This window comes from Moschus berezovskii, chromosome 1 (genome assembly GCF_049115385.1).
Source record: "Moschus berezovskii isolate FMDL1 chromosome 1, NW_MosBer_1.0, whole genome shotgun sequence".
Lineage (NCBI taxonomy): Eukaryota > Metazoa > Chordata > Mammalia > Artiodactyla > Moschidae > Moschus > Moschus berezovskii.
In genome coordinates, this window is record NC_142460.1 from 142,687,096 (window position 1) to 142,699,777 (window position 12,682).

A 12,682-nucleotide genomic window follows, 5' to 3' on the forward strand; every position below is an offset into this window, starting at 1 on the left:
GCAGGCCAGAATACTAGAGTGGGTATTTTCCCTTCTCCAGGGGATCTTCCCAACCCAGGGATCGAACCCAGGTCTCCCACATTGCAGGCTGATTCTTTACCAGCTGAGCCACAAGGGAAGCCCAAGAATACTGGAGTGGGTAGCCTATCCCTTTTCCAGCAGATCTTCCTGATCCAGGAATTGAACCAGGGTCTCCTGCATTGCAGGTAGATTCTTTACCAACTGAGCTACCCGGGAAGCCCAATTAAAGGATAGAGAGAGAATATTAAAAGCAGCAAGGAAGAAGTAACAAGTTACATACAAGGAAGCTCCCATAAGTCTGTGAGCTGACTTTTCAGCAGAAGCTCTGCAGGTCAGAAGCAACTGGTACAGTATATTTAAAGTGATAAAAGGGAAAATCCTACAACTAAGAATACATTAAGCCAGTGGTCCCCAACCTTTTGGGTACTAGGGACTGGTTTCGTGGAAGATAATTTTTCCACATATAACGGGGGAATGGTTTCAGGATGACTCAGGCACAGTAGGGTTCATGCTCGGATGAGAATCTAATGCCATCACTTTATCTGACTGGGGGCAGAGCTCAGACAGTAATGTGAGGGATGGGGAGTGACTGTAAATACCGATGAAGCTTTACTTGCTTGCCCACCACTCACCTCCTGCTGTGCAGCCCAGTTTCAAACAGGTCACGGACTGGTACTCCATAGTCTGGGAGTTGGGGACCCCTGATTTAAGCTTTCATTCAGAGTTGATGAAGAGATCAAAAGCTTTATAAAGAAACAAAAGCTAAAAGAGTTCAACACACCAAACTAGCTTTACAAGGAATGTTAAAGGGTCTTCTCTAAGCAAAAAGGAAAAGGCTACAACTAGAAAGATGAAAAATACAAAAGGAAAAAGCAAATGTACAGTAAAAGTATTATGTCAATCATATATAAAACTGGTAGAAAGCTTAAAAGACAAAAGCAGTAAAATCATTTATATCCACAATAAGTAGTTAAGGGATACACAAAACAAAATTATATAAAATATTATGTCCAAACAAGAAAATGTTGGTAGGGAATAAGGAGAAAAAATTCAGGGTTTTTAAAATGGGCTTAAACTTAAGAGATCAGCAACTTAATTATATATATATATAATTACATACATATGTATATAAAATGTAGTGACTAACCAGACACACAGATCATGCTGCAACTGTGAAGAATGAGAAGTTGAAATAGTGTTGAAATAGTGAGCAAAATCATATATATGTATTTGTTATTTTAATTACTAAATTACCCTCTACTGGGATTCTACCAATTTATACTCATACTCCTAGTAGTGGCCTATGTTTCCATTCTCTTGACAGTGTCTTTCACAAGGCAATTGTACCAATTTATACTGATACCATATATGAAATACTTGAAAAGCTGTATCTCAGTGTAGTTTTGATTTGTATTTCTCTTACTATGAGCAAGGTTGAGTATATCTTCTCTTTTTATATTTGAGTCATTTATGTTCCTTTTTCTTTCTACATCCTCTGCCCATTTTTCTATTGGACTATTGGTCTTTTTCTTGTGAGGTATAGTAGCTTTTTACATATTATGAAGATTATCCATTTATCTGATATGAATTTCAATTGAGTGTATATATGTATAGACTATTTGAACAAAGAATACTCTGCCCCAATGGTGTTCAGACATAAGATCCCTTGATAAGAACTTTATATCAGATATTCTTGGATCAAATCTGTGGACCATATGACTTTTAAAGTATATTTCCATTCTCAGCTTTTATACTTTATTGATTAAACATTGCCTTACCTAGCCTAGAAAACCTAGGTCAGGCTAACTATGCATTCTCCATATAAAGCAGTTTGCTTGAAACATAGTCTACCCAGAATCTCCTCAGAAGACAAACCAGGCTGCGGGCTCGGAGGCCGAAGAGAAAAGACGGCGAGGTGGCTTTGGCGGTGGCTACAGAGCACAGGATGATCCAGCGATGGAGGAGAAAATTCTGCAAACTGGCTGATTACTCATGAAGATGAGATTTTATTTTTGTGGCAGGCATCTGTGGGGTCTGTAATAGAAATGATGGCTGGCTGTGGAGAAATTGATCACTCTATAAACATGCTTCCTACGAACAGGAAAGCAAATGAGTCCTGTTCTAATACTGCACCTTCTCTAACTGTCCCTGAATGTGCCATTTGTCTGCAAACATGTGTTCACCCAGTCAGTCTGCCTTGTAAGCATGTTTTCTGCTATCTGTGTGTGAAGGGAGCTTCATGGCTTGGAAAGCGATGTGCCCTCTGTCGACAAGAAATTCCCGAAGATTTCCTTGATAAGCCAACCTTGTTGTCACCAGAAGAACTCAAGGCAGCAAGTAGAGGAAACGGTGAATATGCCTGGTATTATGAAGGAAGAAATGGGTGGTGGCAGTATGACGAGCGCACTAGCAGAGAGCTGGAGGATGCTTTTTCCAAAGGTAAAAAGAGCACTGAAATGTTAATTGCTGGGTTTCTGTATGTTGCCGATCTTGAAAATATGGTACAGTATAGGAGAAACGAACATGGACGTCGCAGGAAGATCAAGCGGGATATAATAGACATACCAAAGAAGGGAGTAGCCGGACTTAGGCTGGACTATGATTCTAATACTGTAAACCTAGCGAGAGAGAGCTCTGCTGACGGAGCAGACAGTGTGCCGGCTCAGAGCGGAGCTTCTGTTCAGTCGTCTTCTGTGAGGCCCCTGACATCAGTAGATGGTCAGCTAACAAGCCCCGCCACGCCATCCCCTGATGCAAGCACTTCTCTGGAAGACTCTTTTGCACATTTACAACTTGGTGGAGACAGCATAGCGGAAAGGAGTCATAGAGGGGAAGGAGAAGAAGAGCATGGATCACCATCTTCAGGCAGGGCACCAGCACCAGACACTTCGATTGAAGAAACCGAATCCGATGCCAGTAGTGAGAGTGAGGATGTATCTGCGCTTGTTGCACAACACTCCTTGACCCAACAGAGACTTTTGGTTCCTAATCCAAATCAGACAGTATCTGATCGATCAGGAACTGATCGATCAGTGGCAGCAGATGGAACAGTGAGTGTCAGATCTCGAAGGCCTGATGGACAGTGCACAGTAACGGAAGTTTAAATAAAAAAGCTTTCAGATCCATGCTCAAGATGAAAATGGTTATCTGTAAATTTCTGCCCACGTAACATTATACTCATCCCTAGTAGTGCATTTTGGGAGTTGGGGTGGGAAGGGGTACGGGAAGGATAGACCTGTAATTAAAATGTCTAACACATCTCTGTTGAGAAATTTATTTAATATAAGGAACTTGGGTGTTAATAGTTGAGAGCTGTTTAGTAATAACCCAGTTTTCTTGAGGTCTGTTTATTTTATAGTTTTTTAAAATACCTTCAGTTCTTTTGGCCAGCGTGTGTGTATTATCTGTGTATTAATGGTCCTCATCTGACTACTGCATTGGTTCATATTTTTCTGCATGGATTGACATAAAACCATTACTAAAATTTGGCACCTACAAGATGTCTGGTATCAGTATGAACAGAAAGCTTAATTAACATGAGAACAAATGTGAATTTGGGGTTTTAAAATAGAAGAATAACAACTACTTAATAATAAAGTTACTGAAATGGAAATGTAAAGAAAACAGCTTATAACTTATGTTTCAGAATCTTGTCTGTAACACACTTCATGGCGTTCTCATAGGCTTTGCTGTCTAGTCCTTGTAGTTAGCTGTTTCTCTTGATCCACATTTTTTTTTTGATTACAGACTTTATAATTTAATAAATACTAGAATTTATCAAAATTAAAAAAAAAAAAAAGAAGACAAAGCCAGAACACTTGGTAAACACCTATTTTCCAGTATCCAGTGGCCTGCACCTTTGTTCACTTTCCCCTAGAAAGGAGGAAGCAGCTGTGGCCTCTCACCTTTGAGTATTTTTGGCCAGCAGCCTGGCACTTTGGGAATTTATCCAGCATGCTTTTCAGAGGTATTTCGACCCTTTTATGAAGAAAGCAAAGTCATGAAAGGAAACCAAGAACATTAAAGATTCATGCCTCTTGTGTAATTTGGCTGTTAAGACACAAAGCCAATTTCTGCTCAGCACTTCCTGTAAGATCAACTGAAAACTGCAAAGAAACATGTTTAAAGATAATATGTTTGTATCATAATTTTGTCCAGTCACTAGTACCACACATCTTACAGGCAGCCTGAAAACATTTTGCACACTAGAAAGATGAAAGCATTGGATATTTATTTTCTGGAGGTGGAAGAGGAGTCCTGGGTTTCTGAAGTTCCCAGATGATTCAGCATATACTCACATAGCTACCACCCATGGGAAATCATCAAGGCCTCACTGGGATTTTGGATGTGTCAAGAAACAGTATGGGGCCAGCTGAAGCAAATGCCAATGTGACGTCAGCAGTTGCTGAAGGATTTTTGTTCAAGTTTTATTTTTTTTCAAGTTTAAGAGCAAGACTTCCCTAACGTAGAATGATTAAACACAAAACTTTTCTAAAAGGAAAGAAACAATAAGGTTGGGTCATATTGAACAGCTTGGAACTTCAATTTTCCTCATTTTTTTTCTTTTTTTTTAAGAAAAGTTTTCCTTCTCTCAACTCTCCTAATTAGCTGTTTGATCCTCGTAACTCTGCCTCTCATTCCCCACCCTCCACCTTTAAATTCTGTGCTCTCCTATCTCTGAGAGGGTCTAATGAAAGGAATATATTCTTTACTTCCTTTTTGTTTTCTCTCCTCGAGGGTAGATCCCTTGTGTTTATGGACCATTCAATATTATTGAAGAAGGATGAGTTTGGGATCTAAAAAAGATGCCAAATGCAGCAAAGTACACAACTGTGACCACAACCCCTGATTGGGAGGTGGCATTAGGAAAGGCCAAGAATGAACTCAGTGGCTCTAAGCATTTCTCATGGCTGACCTGGAGCCTGATGTAGCTGTAATTAGAAGTGGATGTAGCCGTAGATAGAAGTGGATGTTTTGGGAACGCACGGCCAAGCCAGACCGTCAGGAGTTCTGCAAGGCAAATAATGGTTGGATCCACTATACTTGGCCAGCCATGGAGAACACCCCAAGGCACCCCACCTGTTAGGCACCAGGCAGAAACAGTCAATTTTGTCTGTCAGTTAAAAAATGAGGGGAGTGTGTGAAAGAGGGGAAGAGAGAGAGAGATTAAAAAGAAGCAGTATTTTTTTCTTTAACTGAAGTTTTAAGACCTCCAGGTTGAATTCACAATAATGACGGGGTGGAGAAAGTTCAAATAGATGTATCCCATGCATGGCATTAAAAATGAAGCTTAAGCATAAGCAAATAGCAAGTCGATGGCAGCTCTGAGATGATGGTGAAGCACAGGCTCTGGGCTGAGAAATAAGCTTGTGCTGAGAAACCATCTGGGAAAACTCTTCAACTAATTTGAATTGAGCCAAGCTGAGACCTTAAACATTTCTTCCCAATGAGATCCAAGCTGAACAATGACACGAGCTGATGTTCAGTGGTGGAGATGCCCGTGTATCCTCGCCTAACAGCTGTCATGGTAAGTCCACGCTGCTCCTGAAAGCTAGATAATTAACTGCCGTTTGCTTTGAAGTCCAGGGAAAGCTGCTTCCTACTGCGGTGCATTTACAACTTCTACAATTGCCTCGTCAAATGTTCAGTGCCTCGAACCGCGTCAGTTCCACTAACTCCTTTAGATGTTCAGGTTTCTCAAAGGTATTCAAATCACTGAAGCTGCCATGTGAGGTTTTTCAAGACAGATGTTTTAAAAAAGTGACTTATTTTTTAATCACTAGATTATTAAATAAGTTTGCCAAAAACATGACTACAAGTCATGGATGTTTGCAGCTTTTTCTTTATTTTTAATTGATGGAGAGCTGTTTTCAAAGGGATCAAGTTTGGCAAGCATAGATATAGGATTGTTAAATCTATAGAACATTCCAGGTAGTAGCATCATACTAGGAAAAGAAGACTAGATTAGTTTATTATTTGTTTTAAAAGCTTGATAAAAGGACTAAATTCACTTCTGTCTACCTTAGAAGTTTCCAAATAGGCCTTGGGAGAAAAATATATTGATAAGAAGGTTCAGCATGGAGGTTCAGAATGAACCTAAGTTTAGTGTATACATGCATTGAAAGTAGCAGAATAAAGCACAGCTGAATGAATACTTTATTTGGGTTCCATATATATCTCTCTGTGGCAGTGTGACAGTTGGATCTCTATAAAGGACTTTGGTTTCTAGATATTAATCATTCAAACCAAGTGAATGTAATTTTACTTGGAGACGGTTATGAAGGGAAAGGAATTAACGTGATATTTTAAAAGATAATGTTTCACAGCACAATTTTGAAATGGATTACTAAGATTTTTAGTGAAATTACATCAGTTGATTCGCTATATGTGACATTGTAGTAAGGAAAACATCAGAATTTTCATGCTGAGATTACTTGGTAGGGTAACCCAAGGGTAATTGCCAGTTTGGGTTTATCTTTGCAGTAAAAATCAAATGTGGACTTCATTGAAACAGAAATCCAGGACTTAACCTGTCCAATGGAAATCATCCGTGCTTAGCAAAGCCCCACAGTTATTTTTCTTTCAAATTTACATTGTTTTGCCTTTAGGGAGTTGATGGAAATTCATTGTGAGTGTTTTTGTGGGTAAAGTTAAAATTGTTTCATTAAATGTTAATGGACTTAATAGTCCAGTTATAAAGACCCAATATATTAGCCTGTATTCAGCACTTAATGCTGACATGGCTTATGTTCCAGAATTGCATTTGGGCCCATAGAGCTGAACATCAGATGTGAGCATAGGTTAGGAATGGGTTTGGTTCTTCTGCTATAAGGAAATAACCATTCTGTTTACAAATGACTCTGATTTTTAACAAAGCAGCTGTTTTAGATGCAATTCATTGGTTTATTTTGGCCCAAAGAAAGATTCGGACATCTACTTGTACATTAGGAACACAGCACGGCTCACTGGACTTGACAAGCAAATAGAATGTGAGTTACATAAAATCCCATAATATGCTTCTAACTTTCTTTTGCACCTTTACTATCAAATAAGCTAACAGTGCTATGGGAAGGAATTACCAATTTTAAAGTATTTTGCAAATATGCAAGAGATATCTTGCTGATTGTTTTTTGGGAATGGAAACTTATGCCATAAAAGATATATCTTGAAAAATGAGTTTGTCCTTGGCTGATGAAGAGAGTTAAAAGGCCATTTCCTCCAGATTAGATGAGAATAATAATTTTTTTGCAATCTTGAGCAGTTAAGAGTACATTATGTTAAGTATAGGAATGCAGGCTCAGCTTAGCCCACAAGTCCATAAGACCGCCCTTATTCTCGTCTTCAGGAATCACAGCATCTTGTGGCTTTGGGTACATCTTTGTCAGCTCTTTTGAAATCAAACAACACTCATTTAAATATAATCTTTAAACATTGGGAAATAGAAATACTGCATGGTTTCACAATACATGAACCACCTGTAGTTTGAACCATATATGTAGGCTGAAATGATCATACACCAGGGTCTCCATTCCTCTCCTACTTTATAAAGTGGTTAGGAATTCAACAAAGAGATTGTAAGATAATATGAAACAAAAGCTTTAAAAATTTTCATTCATTCATTCAACAAGTATTTTTGTGCACTGACTGTTTTTGTTTTCCACCCAGAGAGAAATGTAAAATTTGCACAAAAGTTTACAACTGTCTTTAGTTACAGCAATTCTAGGATTAGAGATAGGAATTTGGCCAAAATAATTCAGAATAAACTATATATGCAAAATGATGACAGAGGTAGAAGGGGCAGAGAAAGAGTCTGAGACTAACCAATGGGTCCTCAAAGAAACAATTGAATTCTCTCTGCATTAGTGTCCTCAGCAAATGAGGAATTGATTGGTAACTTGAGAGGTTCCTTCTCACTCAACAAGTCTGTGAATCACAACATAAATCACTGTTGAATCACTGATAATAATAATATCAGCACAACAGGAGAGACTGACACTCTGAGTCTTCCCAAGGGCATGAAGTTTTCTAAAATTCTCTGGTTTTCAGATGCTCTGAATGGACATTTTATCGTTGTCTAATGATTCATGGGGTAGCAAAGAGTCGGACACGACTGAGCGACTGAACTGAACTGAACTGAATATTGTCTAATATTCAAGTGCTTTGAAAGCTGCTAGGCACTTGAATGCAAGGCATATTTCTTGAAAGATCACAGTTCTTCAGGATGTAAGACAAATCCATGGGTAAGTTTCTAAGCCTAAGTCGCCACTTTGAATTTCTTTCATAGAAGGTAAATAAAATATTAAAAATTAGCCAAACCTAAGACTGTGTATTTCCACTGCAGGGAATGTGAGTTCGATCCCTGGTCAGGGAACTTAATATCCTGCGTGCCATGAAACGTGGCCCCTCCCCCTTCCCCAGAAACATTAATCAAGCCTGCATGGTCATTCCTCTATCTCTTGAATTTTATATCATTAAGCTACCTTTAGGAAATCATGATAAAGCTACTGCCTTAATGACCTGAGAATGTTTGGTTCTTCAAAAGCTTTTCTATGGTAACTCAGTAATTTTGTTAATATCAGAAACTCAAAGCCAGTCAGTTATAGTCATGAGGGGAAAAAGGTGAAAGTGCTAGTTGCTCAGCCATGGTGTTTGACTCTTTGCAACCCCCTGGACTGTAGCACACCATGGGATTCTCCAGGCAAGAATACTGGAGTGGGTTGCCATTCTGTTCTCCAGGGGATCTTCCCAATCCAGAGATCAAACCCAGGTCTCCTGCATTGCAGGCAGATTCTTTACCATCTGAGCCACCAGGGTACAACAGGACGTATCTAGCATTTGTTTCTTTCCTTTGTCAGGTACTTTTCTAAACCCCTTATATTAACTCATTTAATCTTTGCAGCAATCCTCAGGTTGGTACTGTTATTACTCCTGTGGCATGGATGAGGAGATTAAGTCACAGAGAAGATGACTTGCTTAATATCACTTAAATTGTAAATGACAGAGCTGGCATTCTAACCTGTGTGGTCTATGTTTAAGGCTCATGCTTATGTCCACAATAACACAGCTATCTTCTAACATGACTACCCATTTGTCATATTCACAGTGACACACACTTAGTAACCAAGAGTAACCAGTGTTTAACCCAAGTACTGCTGAGCTGGAGGCAGCTCAGCTCTGTCTTTCAGGCATAGGAGGCCAGGGTCTAAGACCCATGATACTTTCAGGGGCCCAAGAAAATGTTTTAGTTTCTTTTAAAATCAGAAGGAAAAACCCCCAATATAATTTAGCCTGGGTCATATTTGTTTATATCAGCATTGCCATAATCTATATTATATATTTAAAAAAATGTGCCCAGGAACATTTTAGTGTGGGCCTGACTGGAGTAGAAGTTGATAGGCGTGGACAAAGTTGCTCTTCCCATCTGGTCGCTTCCTCCTCTCTGCAGGGTGGTACCCAGGCAAACTGCCATATAGCCCATCTTTGGCTCAACACAGCATCAGACCTCTGGTTTCTCCTGGAAATGCCCCTCCCCCTGCCCTTGGCCCCTGCCTCTGTCACTGGGTGGATGGAACTTTTCTCTTCTCTCCTGCCCTGTACTGAGGCAAGCCTGTTTCACTGCTGGCCTGCAGGTGGGTCTGGTCTGGTCTGTACAATGTTTGAACAAATCAGAGTACAGTAAGCCCTCTACATCAGAATTAGTTCTGCTCTGAGAGTGTGTTCATAACTCCAGTTTGTTTGTAGGTTCTAACAAAGTTAGCCTAGGGACCCAAGTATTGCAATCGGCTATATAGCACTGTACTGTAATATGTTTATAATACTTTTCACACAAATAATATGCTTCCTTGGTGGCTCAGCAGCAAAGAATCTGCCTGCAATACAGGAGACACTGGAGATGAAGGTTCAATCCCTGGGTTGGGAAGGTTCAATCCCTGGAGGAGGGCATGGCAACCCACTCCAGTATTCTTGCCTGGGAAATCCCAAGGACAGAGGAGCCTGGTGGGCTACAGTCCATGGGGTTGCAAAAAGTCAGATACAACTGAAGTGACTGAGCACAGCACAGCACACAAATAATATATAAAATACAAGCACAAAAAATTAAGGAAAACATTTTTAATCCTATGGTACAGAACCTTGAAAAGCACAGTGGTATGGGCTTCCCTGGTGGCTCAGAGGTTAAAGCGTCTGCCTCCAATGCAGGAGACCCAGGTTCGATCCCTGGGTTGGGAAGATTCCCCTGGAGAAGGAAATGGTAACCCACTCCAGTATTCTTGCCTGGAGAATCCCATGGACGGAGAAGCCTGGTAGGCTACAGTCCACGGGGTCGCAAAGAGTCGGACATGACTGAGTGACTGAACGGAACGGAACGGACAGTACAACAGCTGGCAAACAGGGGCCAGCACTGAACGAACAGGCAAGAAGAGTTACTCACTGGAGGAGGGAGAGGAGGTGGGAGATGGTAGAGCTGAAGCTTTGCCAGCAGTAGGAGAGGAGGACAAGCTGCAATTTCACTCATGCCTGACATTGATAGAACGTACATTCCCGTTTTTTAAAGTTTGCAACTTGAAAGTTCATATATAGGGAATTTATTGTAGTTGCCAACGTTTTTTTTTTTAATGGGAGGTTTCACATAAAAATCTAGATTTCTGTCTTCTCTTGAAAAATCAGAAGGCTTAGTAGCACCGGGCTGGTATTATACAGCTCCATTTGGCTGGAGGTGAGTGGAGCCATTGCTTCAGCCCCTCCCAGCCCCCCCTGGCCCTGTAAATATGGGAGAATTTCAAATCTTTGTGCTAAGATATAAATGATAGCCTAAAACATTATCTTCCCTCAAAATTCTTGCAGGTTTACTGAGAAGGAAGAAAGCTGTAGTAATTATACAATGATAATGGCTGGATGGCCTCACCAATGCAATGAACATGAACTTAGGCAAACTTAGGGAGATGGTGAGGGACAGGGAGGCCTGGTGTACTGCAGGCCATGGGGTTGCAAAGAGTCGGACACGACTTAGTGACTGAAAAACAACAATGGAATTACAGGCTTCAGCCATTGGGAAGGCGTGAAGAACATCAGGGCTTCAGCATTTCACGTCGGGTGAGGCCTTTGCTTATGTTCTTTGTCAGCAAGGTTTGTCCCAGGCTTCACATGAATGGTGTGGCCAGGACACCTGACTTTGCAGGGATAAAGGTGGGTAGAATGTGAATCAGGAGAGGCCATGGAAGTTGGCGATTTGCCACCTAACCTCACCTGCCCTACTTTCCATGCTTCATCCTGCTAAAACCAGGTGAAATACGAATTGAATACAGAGTATGTGCATCTCTTCTTTTTAACTGTATTGTGACTATTATTGTTTTAAAAGACAGAACTTCAAGGAAGCTGGCAAGTGCTAACTTCAAAGAATGAACATAAAACACTGTCCTGACAGTTGAGTTCTATTGGGTGACTGTGTGCAAGCCCAACAGACATCCAAAGGTGAAAGGATTTTTATTTTAGTTTCTTGTAGAAGCCTTTCTATCTAAGAAGGAGGTTTTATTTTTCTCCATAACAATAAAGGCTTTCTAAACTTTGTCTCTGTTTTTATTGGCACCCATGGGAGCTATCTGTGTGGGCAAAATATTGCTGTGACCCAACTTTTGATGCTGGTACTGAAAATAGAAGAAATGCAACTTCTCATTCTCACTTTTTTTTTTTTTTTTTTTTTTTTGCGGCATGGGGCGTGTGGGATCTTAGTTTCCTAACCAGGGACTGAACCCATGCCCCTAGCATTGGAAGCACAGAGTCTTAACCACTGGATCACCAGGGAATTCCCTCATTTTCATTCTCATTTTTATAAAGTCCTACATCCCTCATTCTCACTTTTATAAAGCTCTTCAGATCTATTAGCTTAACTGCTAGAAGTCCAAGTAGGTGTGTATATTTTTCACATTTGGTTTCACCATGTTGGTAGTGTTTCCCTAGAGAGTTTATAATTACATATATTTAGTACTTAATATTGGAGAAGGAAATGGCAACCCACTCCAGTGTTCTTGCCTGGAGAATCCCAGGGACGGCGGAGCCTGGTGGGCTGTCGTCTATGGGGTCGCACAGAGTCGGACACGACTGAAGCGACTTAGCAGCAGCAGCAGTACTTAATATTGGAGAAGGCAATGGCAACTGACTCCAGTACTCTTGCCTGGAAAATCCCATGGACGGAGGAGCCTGGTGGCTGCAGTCCATGGGGTCACTGAGGGTCGGACACAACTGAGAGACTTCACTTTCACTTTTCACTTTCATTCATTGGAGAAGAAATGGCAACCCTCTCCAGTGTTCTTGCCTGGAGAATCCCAGGGACAGGGAAGCCTGGTGGGCTGCCGTCTATGGGGTTGCACAGAGTCAGGCATGACTGAAGTGACTTAGCAGCAGTACTTAATATAAATATATGAGGAATATGATTACTTAGATAGCTAGTTACTGAATATAGGAGGTGAACAAAATAAGATTTTGTGACCATGCTGCTGAGTTTACCATCCTTCCTAGTAAGGGGAAGATGACCATGCACTGAAAAGCCCCCCTCTGCCTGCAGAAAAAGGAGGGCTTTGAGGGCAAAAGATAGTCGTTGCATTTCATTTTTCCTACCCAATTCAATGCCTGACATCCCAGAAATCTTTCTTTGTTAATATTGATT

General features: G+C 40.6%; 1 non-coding gene and 1 pseudogene across 1 annotated transcript; both read left to right on the forward strand.

The window, feature by feature from the left end:
- Positions 1–1,906: 1,906 nt before the first annotated feature.
- On the forward strand, positions 1,907–3,793 carry LOC129551193 (E3 ubiquitin-protein ligase RNF146-B pseudogene; annotated as a pseudogene).
- Positions 3,794–10,176: 6,383 nt separating this feature from the next.
- Positions 10,177–10,248, forward strand: TRNAW-CCA (transfer RNA tryptophan (anticodon CCA)). The gene has a single exon. It is a non-coding gene; the product is annotated as a tRNA-Trp (tRNA).
- The last annotated feature ends 2,434 nt before the right edge of the window (positions 10,249–12,682 follow it).